This window comes from Elephantulus edwardii, unplaced genomic scaffold, assembly GCF_000299155.1.
Source record: "Elephantulus edwardii isolate Elephantulus edwardi_28Jun2011 unplaced genomic scaffold, EleEdw1.0 scaffold00112, whole genome shotgun sequence".
Taxonomy (NCBI): domain Eukaryota; kingdom Metazoa; phylum Chordata; class Mammalia; order Macroscelidea; family Macroscelididae; genus Elephantulus; species Elephantulus edwardii.
Genome location: NW_006399862.1, coordinates 9034662 through 9045577, shown reverse-complemented (window position 1 = coordinate 9045577; position 10916 = coordinate 9034662). Strand labels below are relative to the sequence as shown.

General features: G+C 39.5%; 1 pseudogene; it reads left to right on the top strand.

Annotated features, from left to right (window-relative positions):
- The first annotated feature begins 9551 nt into the window (after positions 1–9551).
- LOC102864341 lies at positions 9552–10714 on the top strand (annotated as a pseudogene).
- Positions 10715–10916: the final 202 nt, after the last annotated feature.

Sequence of the window (10916 nt, the reverse complement as noted above, 5' to 3'; positions counted from 1 at the left end):
CGCGAAGGAGTCAAAAGGCCTGGACATAGGGGACCTCAGAGTCTTTGCCTAACCTGTAATAGTTGTCTAAGGCCTTCATGATATCAAAGTCAAAAGAGCCATGACATGGCCAATGGAGGTGGTTATCACAGAGGCAGTTATCTAGGGACTACTGAGGCCAAAAGAGAGCAGGGAAAAAAAAATCTATTTCTTTTTCTTTATGTCTAAGTAACTTTGTACTTCACACCAACTAGAAAGTAAACAGCCTAGTGACAATTTGGGGTCAAATTTAGGCACTTGCTATCCCATCATCCATCCTGTCCTTGAGCAATATGTGGAGAATTGTCAGTATCCCAATGATCAGTCCACACAAAGAAGGAAAGATAGGAGAGCAGCAAAGTGGCTAGGGCATCCCCACAGACACTGATGCACAGACTTGGTCTAGCAGAAATGGGAATCCCTGATACAGACATCATTGCAGACAGGGAACCTGGAGATGGAGGAGAAAGGGAGGGATGGGGGGACCACGTGGACTTACCATTGCCAGGATGAATCTGAACTCCAGAGAGGTCCTGGTATGAGGCGAAGGAGCATCCCAGAGGCACACACTCCTCCTGGGTTCGATGCCAGATGTAATGTAAAACAGGCACAGAAACCGAAAGCAAGCAAAGAAGCTTTTTATTGGGAGCTCTTGGGTGAGGCCACTGTCCTGGGTTGGGAGAAGGGCAGAAAGGGCAGAGAAACCACACACGGTATGAAAGTGAACAAGCTTTTAACTACTTGAGGGGAAGGGATCATCTCTTGGCAGAGAAAGTGGTCATGTAGTTTGCTGATTGGCTGCAGCTGCTGGCACTGTTGGGTTACAGCTGATAACACCGTTAGGTGGGCACTATCTTGGCAGAGGAAGTCGTCGTGTAGCTAGATGATTGTCTGTGGCTGCTGATGCTAGCTGCTGATGCTAGCTGCTGATGCTGTCTGGTGGGAACAGGTTGTTTTAGTGAGGTAGGTTGTGGCATCAGAAGGTGAGGTAGGTTGTTGTACAAGATTTAGTCAATCGGCCCTGCAGGCCTATCATCTTTATCATTTTTTCTTGAAAAGATTAAAAAAATACAGAAAAGTATGCAGAAAATACAAGCAATTGTATGTGAACCTTCTTCAGATAAATAAATGTTCAAATTTTCACTTTTTAGTTAAAACCTTAAGATCCTGGTGGCACAGTTGGTAGTTTATTGTGATGATAATCAAAGATGGTATGCTTCTGGCAGATAAAATCTATTGGATGTTTAGAGATACATATGAGCAGTGTCCTTCTGTTGAAATTCACAGCCTAAGAAACCTCATAAAGAGTCCCTAGCAGTAAGCATTAACTGGTTGAGAATGAGTGAGTGAGTAAAAGTCACCAGTGATCTCCCTCCTAATCACAATTCCCACATTCCTTCCCTTCCTTGAGTCAATCATTATTACGGAATTACTTCATCTATAATTTCTTACTTACACTTGAATCCTGTTAGTAAAGGGTTCTCTGGTGTTATAGACTGTGGAGATTTATCTTTCAACTCAAAATCAGTGTATCTCCAGTGGTTCAAATCCACTAAAACTACCCAAGAGAAAGATGAACAATCCCCTACCAAGAGATTTATGCTGTTGTTGATGTTATTATTATGTGTCATCCAGTCACCTGTGACTCATAGCAATTCTATGTAAAATATCTCTGAACCCTACTCTATCCTGAGGCAATCTCACTGACTCCTACACATCTGCAGAAGTATAGTCCCTGAAAAGTACCTGAAGGGTCAGCCTCCATTTGACAGCAATGAGTTTTGGGGTTTTTCCCCACTCTTTAATGTGTTTAGCAAACATAAATATATGAGTATACACATATAAATATGCATAAATAAAATATTGCTTTGTTTTGTGTGATTTTTTATATTTGTGTAAATAGTATCATGAGGTAGACATCATTTGGCATCTTTTCTTTTTTGACTTAATTTCTTTAAATTATTTAGAACTAATAGTAGCTGTTGACTTACTTGCTCACTCATTGCCATTGATTTGGAACTAATTCATAGTTGACCCTCCAATGAGTTTTCAGAAGCCTATAAACTACACAGGAGGATATTTCCCATGTTCTTCTTGTGGAGACACTGGTGGATGTGAACTCTAGCCCTTTGGGTTAGCAGTACAGCTCTCTAAGGACTATGCTACCAGAGCTGTCTATTTGCAGACTAATTCTCAATTATCTCAATATATTACATTTTGTTTTCCTTTATTTTCATAACAGTAAGTATTGATATAATTTTCTGGTTTATCTGTGTTTACAAACAATGTTGAATTGAGCTTATGTATGTATCATGGTATACAGCAAATTGGAGGTGATAAAATGGGGCTAGTCTAAGACCTCTTATACTTCAAAGATAAACACTGAGGTAGGCAAAGAGGGAACAAAGGGATCCCTTTTGGGTGTTAACATTTACTGATGAGGAGTAGAATGGCATATTTAAAAAATGTGTTTTAAGATAGTGAAGAAAAGTTAAGGAGCATTGAGCCCTAGTCATGCAATGCTTAAGTATTCACCATTTACCTGTGGATTTCAATCTACCAAATGGCTCCACTGGAGAGAGATCTAGTAAACTGCTCCCATAGAAATTATAATCTAGAAAATTCTATGGTGCAATTCTACTTGGTCACATGACCTCTCTGTGATTCAGTATCCATTTGACAGCAACCAGAAACAGCAACAAGGGAAAAGATTTAACCGAAATTCTCATTGTAGAATGGTGCTATTTTCCAAGCTGATGAAGTTTTAGTTGTTGGTACGTGCCATTGAGTTAGGTACAACTAATAGTGACTCTGTGAACAACAGTACTGAATCCTGTCCTACTCTGTGCCATTCTCATGATCTCTGATATACTTGAACCCATTGTTGTAGTCACTGCAATAGGGCGGCAGTAAAAAGCTCAGGATTTTTCAAACACATGGTATAACTCTAAAAACTTGACAATCCTGGGTTTTGAGTCTGCAAAACTGGTAGAATCATCTAATCAACATTTGTTTTGTCCTCAGTTCATGTTTCAATTTCTCTATAGTCATGCATATTACCTAAACTTGCTTACTTTGGAAAAAAAAATTCATCCTTCCTGAAACCAGCATTTGTTTCTCGAAAGTGCACTTTTTCTAGCCACATATAAATTGTACCTAAAGGTATCTGTTTAGCAGAAACATGTAAATTATCCTTTTGAATGTAAGAACTATGTAACCTTGAATCAGAGATAGTAATATGTTAAGTAGATTAATATCAAACCCAAATATGAAAGGCAATGACCATCTTTGGAGAGGGAGGTAATTTTTGAAAGTATTTTCTCTGCTTGCCCAGATCTGCATTAAAAGTGCTTTTGATATTGAAATTTATCTGTCTTATTGGCAAGTAACAATGAAAAGAACCCCTTGTTTTCACTAGCAATTGTGTCAATCCTTCTCATGGAGGGTCTTCATCTCTTCTGCTGAACCTCCATTTTTACAAGTGCAAAAATACGGAATGCTTCACAAATTTGTATATCATCCTTGTGCAGGGGCCATGCTAAATATTCTCTGTATCATTCTAGTTTAGTTTATGTGCTCCTGAAGCAAGCTAACTGATGAAGTAATCAACACTATATCCTATTTCATACAAGACAGCATTCTCATACCTAGATCCTGCCTTCTAGGTTTTTGACTGAGAAGCCTTTCCAAAAAGATTTCTTCAGTAGATGATCTCCACTTCAAAAAATCTTTCCTGCTCACTCACTAGAAATGAAATTATGTTTTGCCTCTTCTGTATTTTGTTCGCACTGCGCCTCACCAGGCAAAAAGTCCACTCCACTTTGTGACATGTTTTTCCTCCTCTAGATGGATGTAATTCTTGGTCTGAATAACTCATTCCATACTTAACCTCTCCTACTGTAGCTAACATGTAGTTGTATATAACACCAGTCAAGATCTTTACGATATCATCCAACCAATTTTCAGATGGCACAAAACTGCAACAACAACAACATCCCCATATGCTAAGGCTTATGTAACAATGACAGAAAAGTCAAGGCATAATCTCTCTCATCTCTATTCATAGAGACAGATTTTCCATTCAAGAGTTAAAGAGTCATAACAGCACTAGAGTGGCTCTTCTGATATAAATGATAAGCATTTGTTGCTAACAAAAAGTTAGAGGTTTGAACTCACAGAAAGCTCTACAGGACAAAGATCTAGAGATTTATTTCTGTAAAGACTGCCCAAGAAAATTCTATTGAGAAGTCAGTTTAACTCTGTCCTATAGAAGTCTCTATAAGTAAAAAAAAGAAAAGAAAAAGAAAAAAGAAGTTTCTATAAGTAAAAATCAATTTAGGGATGTGTGACAATACAAGTCATGTTAATGATACTATGATAATAAAAATGTCTAACATTGATTAATATAGATCAGAATCTTTTCTAAGCACTTGGCATGTATTGCCTCATTAGATCTTTATAATGACTGAAGAAAAACAAATAGAATGAGATGAAATTATTTGACTTAGATCACAAAGTTGATAAGAAAGCAAATGGATCTTCCAACATGGGCTGCTTCACTCAGATCATAGTTACACATTATGAGCTAGAGAGATATGGTTAGTTTCCAGGTTTTGAAAGAGATTAGTTTTTAAGTGTGTCTTCAAATACAATTGGTAAGTAAATTGGGACAGATGCAGGTCAGTTTTATTTAGCCTTACTTTAGGGTGCTGGTATCATGTATAGCATGTTTAGTGGCTTGCCCTGTGAGAGAAAGATGAAGCAGTTTGTTTCTCTAAAGATTTATATTGTTGGAAACCCTATGGACAGTTCTATTCTGTACTACAAGATCAGTACAGGTAACTATTAACACTGTAGAGCCTTTTCCTTCCTCTCCCAGAATGGCTACTGAAAGAATACAGTCACAGGAAGTAGCAGCTGTGCTTTTACGCTCTGACTAGGATGTGAAACTACACTACCCCCTTTCCTAGAAATAGTTATCTGAGACCCCAGCCCACTCCCCTATCTTGTAGAAAATATCTGTGAGCATCCCTTCCCCAAGTTCCTTGTAAGAGAACAAAAAACTGCTCTCTAACTTTTAGTGGGGCATGTTTTTCTGCTTGAGAGCCAGGCCGACAGTTTCTCCTCAATAATCTGTCTTTCTTGGCCTGAACTTGGTTCTGTCCTTTTTTGTTGACCTTATAGTAACAATCAGCTGGATGGTAATAGGATAAGGTTTTTGGTCTTAGTGTAAGAAAAAGTTTTAAGCCTTCTCAGTGATTTTAAAAACTACATATGTGGCAAATGAAAGTGATTGTGATGAAGAATTTGTTGTAAATAGGGGTTGGTTCAATGCTTCAATGTGAGGGCAAATTTACATAGCATTTAAAAGCAAACATGTTGTGTACTGTAGAGTCAGAACCAACTCATAGCTGACCCTCTTGTAAGTTTTCATAGGCAGTTAATAGCATTGGGAGAGATTGTCCATTCATCTCCCACAGAAGCTTCTGGTACTTTCCAGATTGCAACACAGCTTCTTGCCACTAGGCCACCACTAAACGAGTTTTGGTGAAGTGAAGATTTTCATATGTACCTTCTGTTTATGGAAAAAGAATTAAAAAACACTATGTTCACAGAAGAAAAAAAGCCATATGGTACGTAAAATGTATCATGTCTGGATCCACATTCAACTTGTGTTAAAACTTCACTTCTATTACTTACTAGCAATTTAGTAATTTACTTAATTATTCATAACTATAATTTTATTGTTACTATTTTTATTTTACGTATACATGGATATTCCTTTCTGTTGCTACACTATACCACTTAGTCCTTGTAGTTTTCCTTGTTATAAGTTATCATAGTAATTGATGCAAGCCTTTGTTCTAGCACTTTCTACCTTGTGTTATACTTTAATGCATTCATTAATTCCTTCATTCAGTAAGTGTTCATCAAGTATCTACTATGCACCAACCTTTAGTCTAAATTTAAAGGCACAGTGGTGAAATCACACAATGTTCTGTCTTCACAGAACTTAGATTTCAATATGGAAAGAGAGTAAAAGAAAATAAAATAAAATGAGCAACATAGAAAACAATATAAGATGTGATAAAATCTCTGGTGTCTTAGTGGTAAGAAAGATCATGTGCTGCCTACCTAAAAGGCAGTGGACCCAATTTGAATCCACTAGCTGCTCTGTAAAAGAAAGATGGACAATGTTTTGTGCAGTTTGCTGCCTCTGAAAACAAACTTGAAGCTATGAAGCAGTTCTGAGAACAGTAAGAATTAAAGAATTAAAATCACATTATGATTATTATATTAAATCTTGTGGGTAGGGAACTCTTGGTGAAATAAAAACTTAGCACAAAGGACACTGGTTCTCTTGACTAGACTGTGAGTCCACTGAGACTTCTCTGGGGTGGGGGAGGGCACAGAGTTCTTCAATGTGTTATATTTATCTGCTGTTGTTGGAACAATTCTGCAAAAGAAACCCTCTATTTATTTTCTTTGGAAGCAGAAGTGGCATCCACTTCCTAAATAACGTGTCTCTAGAAACTCTATGAACTTTGATAAATGTCGAGAGTTGTAGAGGGGCTTCAGGCCTTTAGTTTATAGGGTCACTATAAGTCATGCTCGACTCAAAAGCAATCAACAACAACACATTTGTTCTCTAGGTCTCCTGTCAAAAAAAAAAATCTTAAATAAGGTGGCTTGTAACATAACACGTATGGCTAAGCACAATTGATAACAGTGTATCTACATTCCAAAATCAATCTCCACAATAGTCTACATGTTTCCTATTGCCAAAGAGGCCCTTTAGAGTAGTGAGAGAAGATCTTCACCCTGAAACCCACAGCGTCCCTTTTCAGCAGGAAGTAGCTAAGAGAATATGCCATCCTCTTTTCCTTATGAATCAGGGTGAAGTCTCTCTCAGGGAGGAGTGATAGGGAATGACACACTGATGAAGGAGATTAATCAGAACTGGTTTGACAAGCACTGTGGCGATTGGACAATTAAAACAGACATTCGGGGGGGAGAAGAACAAATTGGGGAGGACGGTAGAGAAAACAGTGCAACAATGAATGAATGAAAACCCAAAATCTCTGTAAATGTTCATTAAAACTAATAAAATTTAATAATAATTTTTAAAAAACCACAGAGAGGTTTACACAGGGAGATGAGTAATCTTGTGGAGTTACAAGAAAGAGACTGGGGCATGGGGAGTCGAAAATAAAGCTAAAAAGCAGTTTCAATATAATTATTGATTTATATTTCATTGCAGAATACTGTTGTCCAGGCCCTCTCCAAATTACTGAGTAACAATGAAGTGAATCTGAAATCTACGGGGCACTAGATTTAGGCCACTGTCTCTCAGTCACTTGCTATGAATGTGAGTGGAAGACAATGACTAAGGGAAACAGGTGACAAATTGACACTTTCCAGCTGTGGCATTGGAGAAAGGTACTGGACATCCCACGGACAGTCAAAAGAACACATGGAGATGTGTTGGGGGAATACTGCTTGGAGGCAGTGATGGGGGAATTTCCATTCACAAGTTGGGGCATGTTTCAAGGGGAGGCTAAACCCTAGAGAGACATCATGCTCGTGAAGTTGGAGGTCAACAATGAAAGAGAGGAAGACCCTCAATGAGACGGACTGACCCCATGAGAGCAGCAGCGTTCTCATGTACATGTCAGAGATCCTGAGAGGTCAAGGAGGACTCGGTGATCCCAGCAGTGGATCTGAGCCGTGTCCTCCCCCACGCCACGACTTCACCTAGAGGCACAGGTGATCGGCAAAATCTACACTCTCTTGTCAAGGAAGAAGAAACACTGTCAGTGCTATGTGTAAATACTTGAGTGGAATGCAATGTAACATGATCATCAGCATGACGGCATTTCTTCTCTTGGCTGGAAACTTCAACAGAGCAGATAAATTTTCTTTCAAAAGTGTAACTTGATCATTGAGATTTAGGCTGGTCGTGCCCAGATTGGTGGTCTCTTCCAGTGCCCAGAATAGCCTGTTGTTGTTATTAGGGAACCGCAGGGGGGACCCCACTCAGACCTGATCGTCTAGTGGATTTGCAGAAGCTGTAACGCCCCTTGGAGGAGATTGCTCGTCATTCTCTGGTTGAGCTGTTAGTGGGTTCAAAACAAATGTCGATTTGTTGACACTTCAGCTCGTCACCAGCCTCACTGACGCTCCCGTGAGGGCTCTGCTGTTCTTGGTGGGTGTAGTGGACGCAATACTCACTCTCAGGTGAGCCTTCAGCGGGCTTTCTGCTATCTATTTGGGGGGGGGAAAGGCCCTTTCAAGGTCAAGCTGATAAACCCCTCATAGCAGGTCTTCTCATGGACAGGATCACATCATCCAAGATGTCATCATCAGGAAAAACGATGTTAGTCATCCAATATCCCTCCATAGCTGACTCGATGGCACATGATAACAACAACAACAACAACAACAACAACAACAAAAACGACTGATCTTTTAATAACCATATGAATAATAAGACAGACCAAGCTCCTCAAAGTCAATTCATCTTCAGTAAATGTCATTAAGTCGTGAGGTCTATGATAAAGAGTTATAAACACGGCTCCCTTATCTTAGGTGTGTCACAGTTAAGTCCCTTTTCATCTTATTGTGCACACTGATTGGGTTTATCCTCGGTGAAATTAGGTGAGATAATCCCATCATCAGCATGATGAGATCTGCCAGGAGCATCCAACCCGTTTCTTTGGGGCGTGGCCTCTTGCAGTATATATAAGATCCTCTGACAAACCTTCTACCTCTTTACTTGGTGTTGATCCTGCGTTAGGCTTTCAAAGAGGAATTCTCTGTTTCAGTGTCTTGTGTGACCTCTCAAAAGCATTCACAACAATTCTGAGATCCATCAGCATTCACAAGACTGGACGAGAAGGCTCCCACGTCATTTGTGGATTCCCTCCCAAAACCCCATTTGAGATTTTACCTTCGTGAGTCAGAAGAAGGCCTGAGATTTGACCCTTTTGCTGGAAAGCAAGCTGAGCTTCACAGGAGATTCTGGGATCTGAGATCAGCTTCAGTGATCAGTGATCGGCGAATGGTAGAGTAGAAAAGTGGTGGTTGAAGGAAACAGAGTCCTGCATCAGAGAGGCTGCGCCAACAAAACCTGCTGTCCAATTGGAAGGAGCAGCCACCACCACCACCACCACCCCCCAAGAGACTGTGCTGCCTGCGCTGCCTGAGCTACATCCACACCGGGAACTCCAACTTCGGGACCAGCCACATCTGCCTGACCCTGAAAAGCAAGTTGGAAGTCCACAGGATCATGGAGGGCCCAGAAAGGTTCAGCCTTTCCAACACCTCCACCTTCTGTCACTAAGTCACCTTCATTTTTTGTCCCACCCTCTCTCTCCACTGCTCAATTCCTCTTCCTGCTACCTAGGAACTGGGCTTTGAGAGTTTGTAGCTGTTGACCTTTATTGTTTGTCCCACCCTCTCTCTCCACTGCTCCTTCTGCTTCTGGTTACCTAGGAACTGTGCTTTGAGAGTTGATTGCTGTTGCTTTCGCAATGGGGAAGTCAGATTTTCTTACTCCCAAAGCCATTGCCAACAGGATGAAATCCAAGGGACTTCAGAAGCTTCACTGGTATTGTCAAATTTGCCAAAAGCAGTGCCGGGATGTGAATGGCTTTAAGTGTCATTGTATGTCCGAATCTCATCAGAGACAACTCTTGCTGGTTTCTGAAAATCCTCAAAAATTTTAGGATTAATTTTCAGAAGGATTTTTTAGAACTTCTCAGGAGATGTTTTGGCAACAAAAGAGTCCACAACAACATTGTACATAATCCATCGAGAGCACATCCACATGAATGCTACTCAATGGGAAACTCTGACTGATTTTACGAAGTGGCTGGGCAGAGAAAGCTTATGCAAAGTGGATGAAACACCAAAAGGTTGGTATATTCAGTACATAGAGAGAGACCCAGAAACTATCAGCCGGCAACTAGAACTAGAGAAAAAGAAGAAGCAGGACGTTGATGATGAAGAAAAAACTGCCAAATTTATTGAAGAACAAGTGAAGAGAGCTCTGGAAAGCAAAGAACAGGAAGTTCCTGTTTTTACAGAATTAAGCAGAGAAAATAAAAAAGAGAAAGTTGCCTTTAATTTTAGTAAAGTAGCATGCAGTTTAGCAGTCTCAGCATCATCCAGACCAAGTGCTCTAGGACCAAGTGCATTGAAAACAGTTGGCAGTGCAACATCTGTGAAGCGAAAAGCATCTTCCCATAGATCTGCTCAGTCAAAAAGGAAGAAAAAGAAATCTGCACTTGATGAAATCATGGAGATTGAAGAGGAAAAGAAAAGAACTGCTCGAACAGACTACTGGCTACAGCCTGAAATAATTGTAAAAAATATAACCAACAAACTTGGAGAAAAATATCATAAGAAAAAAGGGATTGTTAAGGAAGTAATTAACAAATGTACAGCTGTTGTAAAGATGCTTGATTCTGGAGACAAACTGAAACTGGACCAAACTCATTTAGAAACTGTGATACCAGCACCAGGAAAAAGAATTCTGGTTTTAAATGGAGGCTACCGAGGAAATGAAGGCACCCTAGAATCCATCAACGAGAAGACTTTTTCAGCTACTATCATTATTGAAAGTGGCCCTTTGAAAGGATGCAGAGTTGAAGAAATTCAACATGAAGACATTTCTAAATTGGCCCGAGTTTGACAATTCATTACCAACACATTAAAACCCAAATCATTGAATTGTTCTCCAAAGCATTATGAAACTCTACTGCTGTGTTAGTGTTTCTTTTGTATAAAGCAAATGGATTCATTTAAATATTACTGTATCATTGTTTAGCTAAACATATATATTTAAAAATTGTGTCTTATAAAGCATAAAAACTACATTAAAAAATAAAAGAACA